At 28.0% G+C, this 12,523-nt stretch overlaps 1 pseudogene; it reads left to right on the top strand.

The window, feature by feature from the left end:
- LOC129754002 (phosphatidylethanolamine-binding protein homolog F40A3.3-like) overlaps nucleotides 1–10,695 on the top strand; it is a 21,844-nt pseudogene extending 11,149 nt beyond the window's left edge.
- Nucleotides 10,696–12,523: the final 1,828 nt, after the last annotated feature.

Below are 12,523 nucleotides of genomic sequence, written 5' to 3'. Positions count from 1 at the left end.
AAAACTTGTCAATTCAAAATTGTCAAAATTGTCAAAATTGTCAAAATTGTCAAAATTGTCAAAATTGTCAAAATTGTCAAAATTGTCAAAATTGTCAAAATTGTCAAAATTGTCAAAATTGTCAAAATTGTCAAAATTGTCAAAATTGTCAAAATTGTCAAATTGTCAAAATTGTCAAAATTGTCAAAATTGTCAAAATTGTCAAAATTGTCAAAATTGTCAAAATTGTCAAAATTGTCAAAATTGTCAAAATTGTCAAAATTGTCAAAATTGTCAAAATTGTCAAAATTGTCAAAATTGTCAAAATTGTCAAAATTGTCAAAATTGTCAAAATTGTCAAAATTGTCAAAATTGTCAAAATTGTCAAAATTGTCAAAATTGTCAAAATTGTCAAAATTGTCAAAATTGTCAAAATTGTCAAAATTGTCAAAATTGTCAAAATTGTCAAAATTGTCAAAATTGTCAAAATTGTCAAAATTGTCAAAATTGTCAAAATTGTCAAAATTGTCAAAATTGTCAAAATTGTCAAAATTGTCAAAATTGTCAAAATTGTCAAAATTGTCAAAATTGTCAAAATTGTCAAAATTGTCAAAATTGTCAAAATTGTCAAAATTGTCAAAATTGTCAAAATTGTCAAAATTGTCAAAATTGTCAAAATTGTCAAAATTGTCAAAATTGTCAAAATTGTCAAAATTGTCAAAATTGTCAAAATTGTCAAAATTGTCAAAATTGTCAAAATTGTCAAAATTGTCAAAATTGTCAAAATTGTCAAAATTGTCAAAATTGTCAAAATTGTCAAAATTGTCAAAATTGTCAAAATTGTCAAAATTGTCAAAATTGTCAAAATTGTCAAAATTGTCAAAATTGTCAAAATTGTCAAAATTGTCAAAATTGTCAAAATTGTCAAAATTGTCAAAATTGTCAAAATTGTCAAAATTGTCAAAATTGTCAAAATTGTCAAAATTGTCAAAATTGTCAAAATTGTCAAAATTGTCAAAATTGTCAAAATTGTCAAAATTGTCAAAATTGTCAAAATTGTCAAAATTGTCAAAATTGTCAAAATTGTCAAAATTGTCAAAATTGTCAAAATTGTCAAAATTGTCAAAATTGTCAAAATTGTCAAAATTGTCAAAATTGTCAAAATTGTCAAAATTGTCAAAATTGTCAAAATTGTCAAAATTGTCAAAATTGTCAAAATTGTCAAAATTGTCAAAATTGTCAAAATTGTCAAAATTGTCAAAATTGTCAAAATTGTCAAAATTGTCAAAATTGTCAAAATTGTCAAAATTGTCAAAATTGTCAAAATTGTCAAAATTGTCAAAATTGTCAAAAATTGTCAAAATTGTCAAAATTGTCAAAATTGTCAAAATTGTCAAAATTGTCAAAATTGTCAAAATTGTCAAAATTGTCAAAATTGTCAAAATTGTCAAAATTGTCAAAATTGTCAAATTGTCAAAATTGTCAAAATTGTCAAAATTGTCAAAATTGTCAAAATTGTCAAAATTGTCAAAATTGTCAAAATTGTCAAAATTGTCAAAATTGTCAAAATTGTCAAAATTGTCAAAATTGTCAAAATTGTCAAAATTGTCAAAATTGTCAAAATTGTCAAAATTGTCAAAATTGTCAAAATTGTCAAAATTGTCAAAATTGTCAAAATTGTCAAAATTGTCAAAATTGTCAAAATTGTCAAAATTGTCAAAATTGTCAAAATTGTCAAAATTGTCAAAATTGTCAAAATTGTCAAAATTGTCAAAATTGTCAAAATTGTCAAAATTGTCAAAATTGTCAAAATTGTCAAATTGTCAAAATTGTCAAAATTGTCAAAATTGTCAAAATTGTCAAAATTGTCAAAATTGTCAAAATTGTCAAAATTGTCAAAATTGTCAAAATTGTCAAAATTGTCAAAATTGTCAAAATTGTCAAAATTGTCAAAATTGTCAAAATTGTCAAAATTGTCAAAATTGTCAAAATTGTCAAAATTGTCAAAATTGTCAAAATTGTCAAAATTGTCAAAATTGTCAAAATTGTCAAAATTGTCAAAATTGTCAAAATTGTCAAAATTGTCAAAATTGTCAAAATTGTCAAAATTGTCAAAATTGTCAAAATTGTCAAAATTGTCAAAATTGTCAAAATTGTCAAAATTGTCAAAATTGTCAAAATTGTCAAAATTGTCAAAATTGTCAAAATTGTCAAAATTGTCAAAATTGTCAAAATTGTCAAAATTGTCAAAATTGTCAAAATTGTCAAAATTGTCAAAATTGTCAAAATTGTCAAAATTGTCAAAATTGTCAAAATGTCAAAATTGTCAAAATTGTCAAAATTGTCAAAATTGTCAAAATTGTCAAAATTGTCAAAATTGTCAAAATTGTCAAAATTGTCAAAATTGTCAAAATTGTCAAAATTGTCAAAATTGTCAAAATTGTCAAAATTGTCAAAATTGTCAAAATTGTCAAAATTGTCAAAATTGTCAAAATTGTCAAAATTGTCAAAATTGTCAAAATTGTCAAAATTGTCAAAATTGTCAAAATTGTCAAAATTGTCAAAATTGTCAAAATTGTCAAAATTGTCAAAATTGTCAAAATTGTCAAAATTGTCAAAATTGTCAAAATTGTCAAAATTGTCAAAATTGTCAAAATTGTCAAAATTGTCAAAATTGTCAAAATTGTCAAAATTGTCAAAATTGTCAAAATTGTCAAATTGTCAAAATTGTCAAAATTGTCAAAATTGTCAAAATTGTCAAAATTGTCAAAATTGTCAAAATTGTCAAAATTGTCAAAATTGTCAAAATTGTCAAAATTGTCAAAATTGTCAAAATTGTCAAAATTGTCAAAATTGTCAAAATTGTCAAAATTGTCAAAATTGTCAAAATTGTCAAAATTGTCAAAATTGTCAAAATTGTCAAAATTGTCAAAATTGTCAAAATTGTCAAAATTGTCAAAATTGTCAAAATTGTCAAAATTGTCAAAATTGTCAAAATTGTCAAAATTGTCAAAATTGTCAAAATTGTCAAAATTGTCAAAATTGTCAAAATTGTCAAAATTGTCAAAATTGTCAAAATTGTCAAAATTGTCAAAATTGTCAAAATTGTCAAAATTGTCAAAATTGTCAAAATTGTCAAAATTGTCAAAATTGTCAAAATTGTCAAAATTGTCAAAATTGTCAAAATTGTCAAAATTGTCAAAATTGTCAAAATTGTCAAAATTGTCAAAATTGTCAAAATTGTCAAAATTGTCAAAATTGTCAAAATTGTCAAAATTGTCAAAATTGTCAAAATTGTCAAAATTGTCAAAATTGTCAAAATTGTCAAAATTGTCAAAATTGTCAAAATTGTCAAAATTGTCAAAATTGTCAAAATTGTCAAAATTGTCAAAATTGTCAAAATTGTCAAAATTGTCAAAATTGTCAAAATTGTCAAAATTGTCAAAATTGTCAAAATTGTCAAAATTGTCAAAATTGTCAAAATTGTCAAAATTGTCAAAATTGTCAAAATTGTCAAAATTGTCAAAATTGTCAAAATTGTCAAAATTGTCAAAATTGTCAAAATTGTCAAAATTGTCAAAATTGTCAAAATTGTCAAAATTGTCAAAATTGTCAAAATTGTCAAAATTGTCAAAATTGTCAAAATTGTCAAAATTGTCAAAATTGTCAAAATTGTCAAAATTGTCAAAATTGTCAAAATTGTCAAAATTGTCAAAATTGTCCAAAATGTCAAAATTGTCAAAATTGTCAAAATTGTCAAAATTGTCAAAATTGTCAAAATTGTCAAAATTGTCAAAATTGTCAAAATTGTCAAAATTGTCAAAATTGTCAAAATTGTCAAAATTGTCAAAATTGTCAAAATTGTCAAAATTGTCAAAATTGTCAAAATTGTCAAAATTGTCAAAATTGTCAAAATTGTCAAAATTGTCAAAATTGTCAAAATTGTCAAAATTGTCAAAATTGTCTAAATTGTCAAAATTGTCAAAATTGTCAAAATTGTCAAAATTGTCAAAATTGTCAAAATTGTCAAAATTGTCAAAATTGTCAAAATTGTCAAAATTGTCAAAATTGTCAAAATTGTCCAAAATTGTCAAAATTGTCAAAATTGTCAAAATTGTCAAAATTGTCAAAATTGTCAAAATTGTCAAAATTGTCAAAATTGTCAAAATTGTCAAAATTGTCAAAATTGTTCAAAATTGTCAAAATTGTCAAAATTGTCAAAATTGTCAAAATTGTCAAAATTGTCAAAATTGTCAAAATTGTCAAAATTGTCAAAATTGTCAAAATTGTCAAAATTGTCAAAATTGTCAAAATTGTCGAAATTGTCAAAATTGTCAAAATTGTCAAAATTGTCAAAATTGTCAAAATTGTCAAAATTGTCAAAATTGTCAAAATTGTCAAAATTGTCAAAATTGTCAAAATTGTCAAAATTGTCAAAATTGTCAAAATTGTCAAAATTGTCAAAATTGTCGAAATTGTCAAAATTGTCAAAATTGTCAAAATTGTCAAAATTGTCAAAATTGTCAAAATTGTCAAAATTGTCAAAATTGTCAAAATTGTCAAAATTGTCAAAATTGTCAAAATTGTCAAAATTGTCAAAATTGTCAAAATTGTCAAAATTGTCAAAATTGTCAAAATTGTCAAAATTGTCAAAATTGTCAAAATTGTCAAAATTGTCAAAATTGTCAAAATTGTCAAAATTGTCAAAATTGTCAAAATTGTCAAAATTGTCAAAATTGTCAAAATTGTCAAAATTGTCAAAATTGTCAAAATTGTCAAAATTGTCAAAATTGTCAAAATTGTCAAAATTGTCAAAATTGTCAAAATTGTCAAAATTGTCAAAATTGTCAAAATTGTCAAAATTGTCAAAATTGTCAAAATTGTCAAAATTGTCAAAATTGTCAAAATTGTCAAAATTGTCAAAATTGTCAAAATTGTCAAAATTGTCAAAATTGTCAAAATTGTCAAAATTGTCAAAATTGTCAAAATTGTCAAAATTGTCAAAATTGTCAAAATTGTCAAAATTGTCAAAATTGTCAAAATTGTCAAAATTGTCAAAATTGTCAAAATTGTCAAAATTGTCAAAATTGTCAAAATTGTCAAAATTGTCAAAATTGTCAAAATTGTCAAAATTGTCAAAATTGTCAAAATTGTCAAAATTGTCAAAATTGTCAAAATTGTCAAAATTGTCAAAATTGTCAAAATTGTCAAAATTGTCAAAATTGTCAAAATTGTCAAAATTGTCAAAATTGTCAAAATTGTCAAAATTGTCAAAATTGTCTAAATTGTCTAAATTGTCAAAATTGTCAAAATTGTCAAAATTGTCTAAATTGTCTAAATTGTCTAAATTGTCTAAATTGTCAAAATTGTCAAAATTGTCAGAGTTGTCAAAATTGTCAAAATTTATCAAAATTGTCAAAATTGTCAAAATTTTTCAAATTGTTCAAATTGTTCAAATTGTCAAAATTGTCAAAATTGTCAAAATTGTCAAAATTGTCAAAATTGTCCAAATTGTCAAAATTGTCAAAATTGTCAAAATTGTCAAAATTTTACAAATTTTGAAAATTTTACAAATTGTCAAAATTGTCAAAATTGTCAACGGTGTTAAAAATCTTAAATCATAATTTTTCAATTTGAAACCTGTACTCTTATTTTGGAATTTTCAACACAGAGAACAGACGTACAAGCTAGCACACAAAACTTGTGTAAAAATCCCAACACCCTTTTTGAACCATTTTTTGTTTTTTGGCTGGGCCATCAGATGTCTCCAAACACATCAAAGAGAACTGTCAAAAAAAAAGCTGACTAAGTTTCAGTCAGTTTTCTATAGGTCGTATGAGCTGCTTAGCATGCTTCAAGAAAATCGCCGTTGAAGTTTCGTTATACGTTCATCATGTTGCATGAAAAAAATAAACATTAAAGTTATTATCTTTTTCCTTCAAATTTGTTATAAATACAAAGTTAAAAACATCTGGATTCTAAAGTGATATGAGAAAGTAACCCGTTTTGAGATGTCTAGAATCAGTACTGCTGGTTGGACTGATCGTCAAGAATGTTTTTGTATTTGACTGGACATTTTTTACCCTAAATTACTGTTCAAGAAGTGCGAAAACTTATACCAAAGCTGTTAGTTATCTTAACTGTCATAGTAGTACAAAAATAAAGAATGTGAAATTTCGCCAAGTTAAAAGTAACTCTGATTTCATTTATTTAGCAATAAATTAAAGCCGTCAGTTTTACTGAGACATTAGATTGATTTTTTGTGAGCTCATATACGATTACGCCTTTTCGAAAACTGGGCACTTCAAGTTGATTTTTAACTTTTGAACGGCGCAATAGATGGCACTGTTTGTAGTCAATTTCTAACGTATTTTTTCCGGTGATAGCATTTGAAATTTTACACACTTTTTCGACGATTTTTTGTTCGAGCTTGTACGTCCGTTCTCTGTGTAAGGCAACCGAGTTTTACATAAATATTGGAGGCAAACACGCGTTCCCTTCAATCGCACAACACTTTATTTTCAAGGCACAAATTCTTAGATGCACAAACCCAGCACCACAAAACCACATTTTCAAGCATTACCAAAATACACAACAAATGCAAGCCTATCCTGATCATTTGGCGATAGCATTTTCCACGTATTCTGTGATATTTTCCCATTTAACATGCTAAATTTCCAGAACAAATGACGAGCACAAAAAAACACGTTTCCGCCTGGTATTGAGTAAAAAAAAAATCGTCCCACCCGAGCAGACTTTTATGGCAAAATTATACCTAAATTTGCTATCATGCCTTGAAAGTAAAATGAGGTATCATTTTGCCCGAATAAAGGTGGTACAATGCCAAAATTTGGGTCTCACTTTTCATACATGGATACCTCAATCATGTCAAGTGTAGGTTTCACTGAAACCTTAATGATACCTTGTTTAGCCAACATTTTAGAACGAGTTTTGAGGGCAAAATAATGCCACTTTTAGGTATAATTCACAGCCAAAATTTGGCATCGCTTTGTTATCAAATCCTTTTTTGAAACGCTGCCAAACGAGGCATAATTAGGCTTTCATTAAAACCAAAATTCGGCATCACCATGTTATCATTCAATCTGAAACGATACCCAAACTTTGGTATTGTGCCACCTTTATTCGAGCAAAATAATATCAAATTTTAATTCAGGGCATGATAGCACAGTAAGGTATTTTTTTGCCATAATAGTATGCACGGCATATATGGTGAAAAGCGCCTTTAATTATGCAACCCAAAAATGTGGAAATATTTTCATGGTTCAGACAAAATCAACAAACATTAGAACGCCAAAGTATGTATACATTTTGGCGTTTAATTTTCGTTAAATGTCTGAACCTAGGGTTACCATACGTACTCTTTTAAGAGTACATGTACTCTTTTTCGACCGAGAAATGACCGTACTTTTTCTATGAAATTTAACGAAATGTGCTCTTTTTTGTTGAAAGACATTTTTACAGAAAATAGAACTCATTTCTTCCAGTTAATGAATTTGTTTTTCATATGTTATACTAGAATATCAACGAAAAAAATTCATAGTTTCCATTTCTATGTTACGGCAGGTACCTACTTAAGAATCTCCCCAAAACTAAAAATTTGATTTATTATTGCAATTTAAATTCATTTTTTATTTTTATTTTCCAAAATATTTCTGGTTAAATTTTTCTGTGAAAAAACGATTTACTTGTTGTTACTTTGTCATTTTCCGATTAAAACTTTTAAATACTACTTCATTTGTCATTTTCAGATGAACATTCTAAAACGCATTAAAATTTTCTCAGATATACAAAAAATTAAGGAGAAATTTTTTACATGAAAAGTCAAAGATAATCTTTGAAAAATGTTTTAAAGTACCGTCTGCATTACCAAATATATTGCCTTAATAACTTTTTATAGCCGTTCACATGATACAACTTTCATCTGAAGACATCGAAAAATGCCATTCACTCCTTTAAGGGATATGAAATTTTTAAATAACAATGAATTTCTATTTTTGTGATCGGATAATAAATCCACCGTCTTAGACGATTTAGGCTTCACAAACTGAATAAAAACCGTGGACAGCTTAAGATTTACATTCTATCATCTTACTGCGCTTACCACTCGACTACCGAGACGTATTTATCTAGGGAACATTTTTAATTTGGTTTAAGTTTCAATAAATATATGATAATTAGATAATCATCCTTTCAAATATCTCCTAAAAGTGAATGGCCCATTTTGGTGATTGAAAATTGCATCATGAAGTGGTCTACAAAATGATATTGTTTGCAGAATATTTGGTGATGCAAACACTTTTAAGACTCATTTACGAATTTTCATGTAAAAATGTTTTAGGTACGTATATATTTTTTTAAATTTATTTCCTATTTATTAATTACTCTTTTCGGCGTTGTAGGATATGGTAACCCTAAGTCTGAACCTCAAATATTACATCCACTAATTTGCATAATAAAAGGCGATTTTCCATTATATACTTCATATTCCTCTTCTATGCATGTTTTTCGAAATTTAATACTCTGAACGTTGCTATCTTTTTTAAGTCAGTCTTATAAATTTATAATCAGCTATAGTGATGGAAGTCTTGGGTGCATGAAAGAAGATCTGGTAATAGTTTAGTTAAAATTTATAAATAAGTTTAAGTTAACTTTTATAAACTGCATAATTAATTGGAAGGTACAATTTTCTTAATACTGTACATGCTGATACAAAAGTCAGATTCTTACTTCTGACATTCAGATTCTTATTAATGACTTAAAGTTGAATAAGTTTAGAGAAGCGAAAAAAAAACCTATCAAACGAAAATTCAGCTTTGCATTTTCTAGGCCTCTATTAGTCGTTAACTGGATTTAAAAACTATTCCTGAGCACTGCCAGTAGCTTCATGAAATTAGATCTGTGTGCTCTGTCCGATGACTAATTAAAGCAATAAACTAATGTAGTCTATTATTGAATATTTTAACCGTGAAATCTTAGAAATATTCGCTTTATAATTCCCTTGCCTAAAATGCACACTTTGCGTTGCTTGGCATTGTTTTAACGATTTAATAACGAATTAATTGTAGTTAACATGAATCGAATTGGTGTTAAATGTAAAAATGCATCTAACTTATAAGCCGGACAAACCCGAACTGCTCGGCTTGTTTAACAATTAGGTTCAGAGAGGTGTAAGTGCTTGAATGATAGTTTCAATAAAACGCGTTTCAAATTTGTGAAGGTGCTCGAATGTCCACATATTTTTCGAATTTAAACAGTTTCCATCCAATCAAAAAAATGTTTGAACTGTATGTATAACTTCATTTTCAGAGTTATGCGCTAAAATTGAATCATTTAAATATAAAGAATCGATTGGTAAACTACAAAAATTGATAATTTTGGCACTTACATCCCTTTGTTACTGAGGGCCTCAATTTGAATCTGTTTCCTAATTTTGCCATCATTGCAACGGGGATTACCTTGTAAATCGGATCAGAAAATTTTGAATTACTTACAATTTGTGAACTTTTTAACCCTTTAATGCATGACTTTTTTTAAATGAGAATTCCAGTTATTGATTCAGTGAAATAGTAACATTTTAACTCGAATAAGAAAACTCAATAGGTTTGAAGTTGATATTTTGAGTATTATAAAAGTTATGATCCATCAAAGTTGAAAAATATTTTTTGAAATTCTTAATTACTTTCAATACGGTTTTGCCGATTTCGTCAAAATCTTGTGTATTGGGTGCAGGAAGGTGTTTGTGATTGATTGAGATTAAAAAAATGGTTAGAATTTGCAAATCTGAAGAAATATCAGCGATTTTCCAAAAACTACTTTTTTCAAAAAAATTAATAAATTCAATTTTTGCATTTTTTCCGCATACTTTGTTCGATATCTTACACATACATTAAAATATCGTTATAAAATACCATGAGCTAATTTCTTTTAATCTCATGAATATTTTTTGTGAACACATCACTCAAAAATATCCATGCGTTTCAGAGATATTTGGATTTTGATTAGTGTTGTTTTAAAACAACACTATGCATTAAAGGGTTAAGAACTGATACAAAAGATGTATCAAAAGTCGTCGATGAACCAGATAGCTGCCGTCCGGGTAAATATGTCAATCAGTTTGCAGCCGTCACTACACTTATCCGTCGAAGCTTTCTTTCCGTATCCATTCCACCGGATGAGGTCCCGGTGGCCCTAACTGAGAAGGCCAAGGCTATCCTAGTAGTGCCGTGGTTCAGCAAGGAAATCAACGTATTCTGGCCCAGTTGAAAGATATCCGGAAGATGGAATGGAATGCCGATTCTGGATCATTTTACAGCCTGTGCATGACCGGCCCGGATGCACCCAGAAGAAAGGAACCAAACTACCGAGAATGGTACCACAGGCTGATGGGAAATATCCCGGAGCGGAGGTGACCAAGGGTGAGACCCTTTTGGATTCCGTTCCCGGAAGAAGCTGGACTTCACCGGTACGTCTTTCTGTACAAGCAGAACAGCAAGCTTAGCTTCCACGAAAAACGGCTAAACCCAGAGCGGACCATCGCTGAGGCTTCTCGATCCGGAAGTCTGCCTAGAAGCACCAGCTAGGAAACGCGGAGCCGGCAACTTCTACCAGGCCCCGTCGGATGATTACGTGCCGCTGCTATGCAAGCAACTGGGAGCCTATTTTACGGCAGATCCTACGGGCTTCCGAGAAATATAGTTAGGAATCTTTGATTACGATTATTATGTTCGGTGCAGCGATGCACACACACTGTACTGGTGGTAAACAAAAAAAAGTTTGTTTACAATCACTAGTAGGATCAGTGACATTCAACAAAAGCCCAATGCTTTTTATACGGCGCGTTCGTCAATAGATTTTTTTGAGTGATGCATTAAATCGATCGATTTTTTTGGTGGAAAATCATTTTCCAATGCTCATGCATACATTTGTTTATAATTTGCAAACGCCAGCATCGATGAAAAAAATCACTTCGATTGAAAAAATCAATTTACGAACACGCCGTTAGTTTGAATCAATTGAACTTGTTAAAAGGCTTTACTAGAAGACTTATCTTATATGAAATATTAATGTATTTTCGTTAAAAAATATAGATTATAACAGTTATATATATCTACCACTCAATATTTATGATTTCAAAAGATGTGTCAATGTTAATGTTAAGAAAGAAAGATTACTAATTAAGATACACGGTAAAGAACCTTTTGTGAGATTCTTATTTGACAATTTTCATAGTAAGTTTAATATTAAAAATAATCAAAAAAAAATTTTCCAGTTAAAAATTATTTTGTTGAAACCACTTTTTCTTTATGGCAATGGAAATTAATCCCCATAGTTTTTAAATGGAACCATTTCATTAAATTTAAATTTGGGCAAAAAAATTCCAAAAATAATTTTTTGAACTGAAACCATAATCCATTAAATTGAAGAAAAGTGTTTATAAAAATATTTCGTTCGAACTTTTTCTCAAAGTTAACGGGGTTTTTAAAAAGAATCATTTTTAGCACTGTTCAGAAATGTTGAATTAACCTAGTTTAAGATTTCACATTTTAATTCCATGAAAGTAGACGTTAAAAGAATTTCAATTTTTAACCCTTACAAAAGATTACCATAATATTGAGTGTCGAGTTTATTCGTTTCCCTAAGTTAGTAAGTGAGACACCATATCAGTAGCAGCTAGTTAGAAATAATTAAATAGAAGAAAGAAGGTCTATGTTGGTGTTACTTCATTTTTCAAAACAATGATACCTTAATTATGTTATTTTTTACAATGACTGAAAAATTAACACTAAAAATGAGCGCACTATGCCGGTAACGAATAAAATTGCTGTTTGTTTTCAGTTCGATTTAATTTTTATCACCTAATAAAATCTGATTTTTCATCGCAGAAAATTGAATACCTAATCATGCTATCATTTTCATCTCCCTTTTTTGCTCTATTGAAATACATGAAACCTTAATGATGCCTCGTTTTGTTATGTTGGAAAAAAACGAAACCAAACAGTGGTTTCGTTTTGGTCTCAATGCCTTATTTAGGTGTCGGTTAGGCATCGTCTTTCGACTTTTTGATGCTTCAACGAAACCTTATTTTGCCATCGGAAAAATTGAGATACTTAATTATGCTATCATTTTGGCATTGATAGCTCATTTTGGTTATTTTTTGCTATCGATTTAGGCATCAAAGTCTGCTCGGGCACTCGTTTAGCAACTGTTTTTGTGGAATTAAATATATTTCACTAAGATATCAACGATGGAAGCTTTAACATTCTACTTCAAGCCAATTACAATTTACAATTTACATTTCAAACCAATTTCATGTCCATTTTCCGATATTAAATTTAGAATATAATGAAATTTTGACAGACGAAGAGAGAAACGCATGCGGTTAGCAAAAGTCATCGCTTACTTCTCCTTTGTTCAGAACTCGAAAGGTTTTTTGAAAATTTATTTTAAATTGTAAATTTTGATAAAAACAATAAGTTTTGCTTTGGATTGTAACTTTGATTGTCTCCATGGAATTTAAAATCCT

The sequence above is a fragment of the Uranotaenia lowii genome, chromosome 3 (genome assembly GCF_029784155.1).
Source record: "Uranotaenia lowii strain MFRU-FL chromosome 3, ASM2978415v1, whole genome shotgun sequence".
NCBI classification, from domain to species: Eukaryota; Metazoa; Arthropoda; class Insecta; order Diptera; family Culicidae; genus Uranotaenia; species Uranotaenia lowii.
This window is presented reverse-complemented; position numbering and strand designations above follow the sequence as displayed.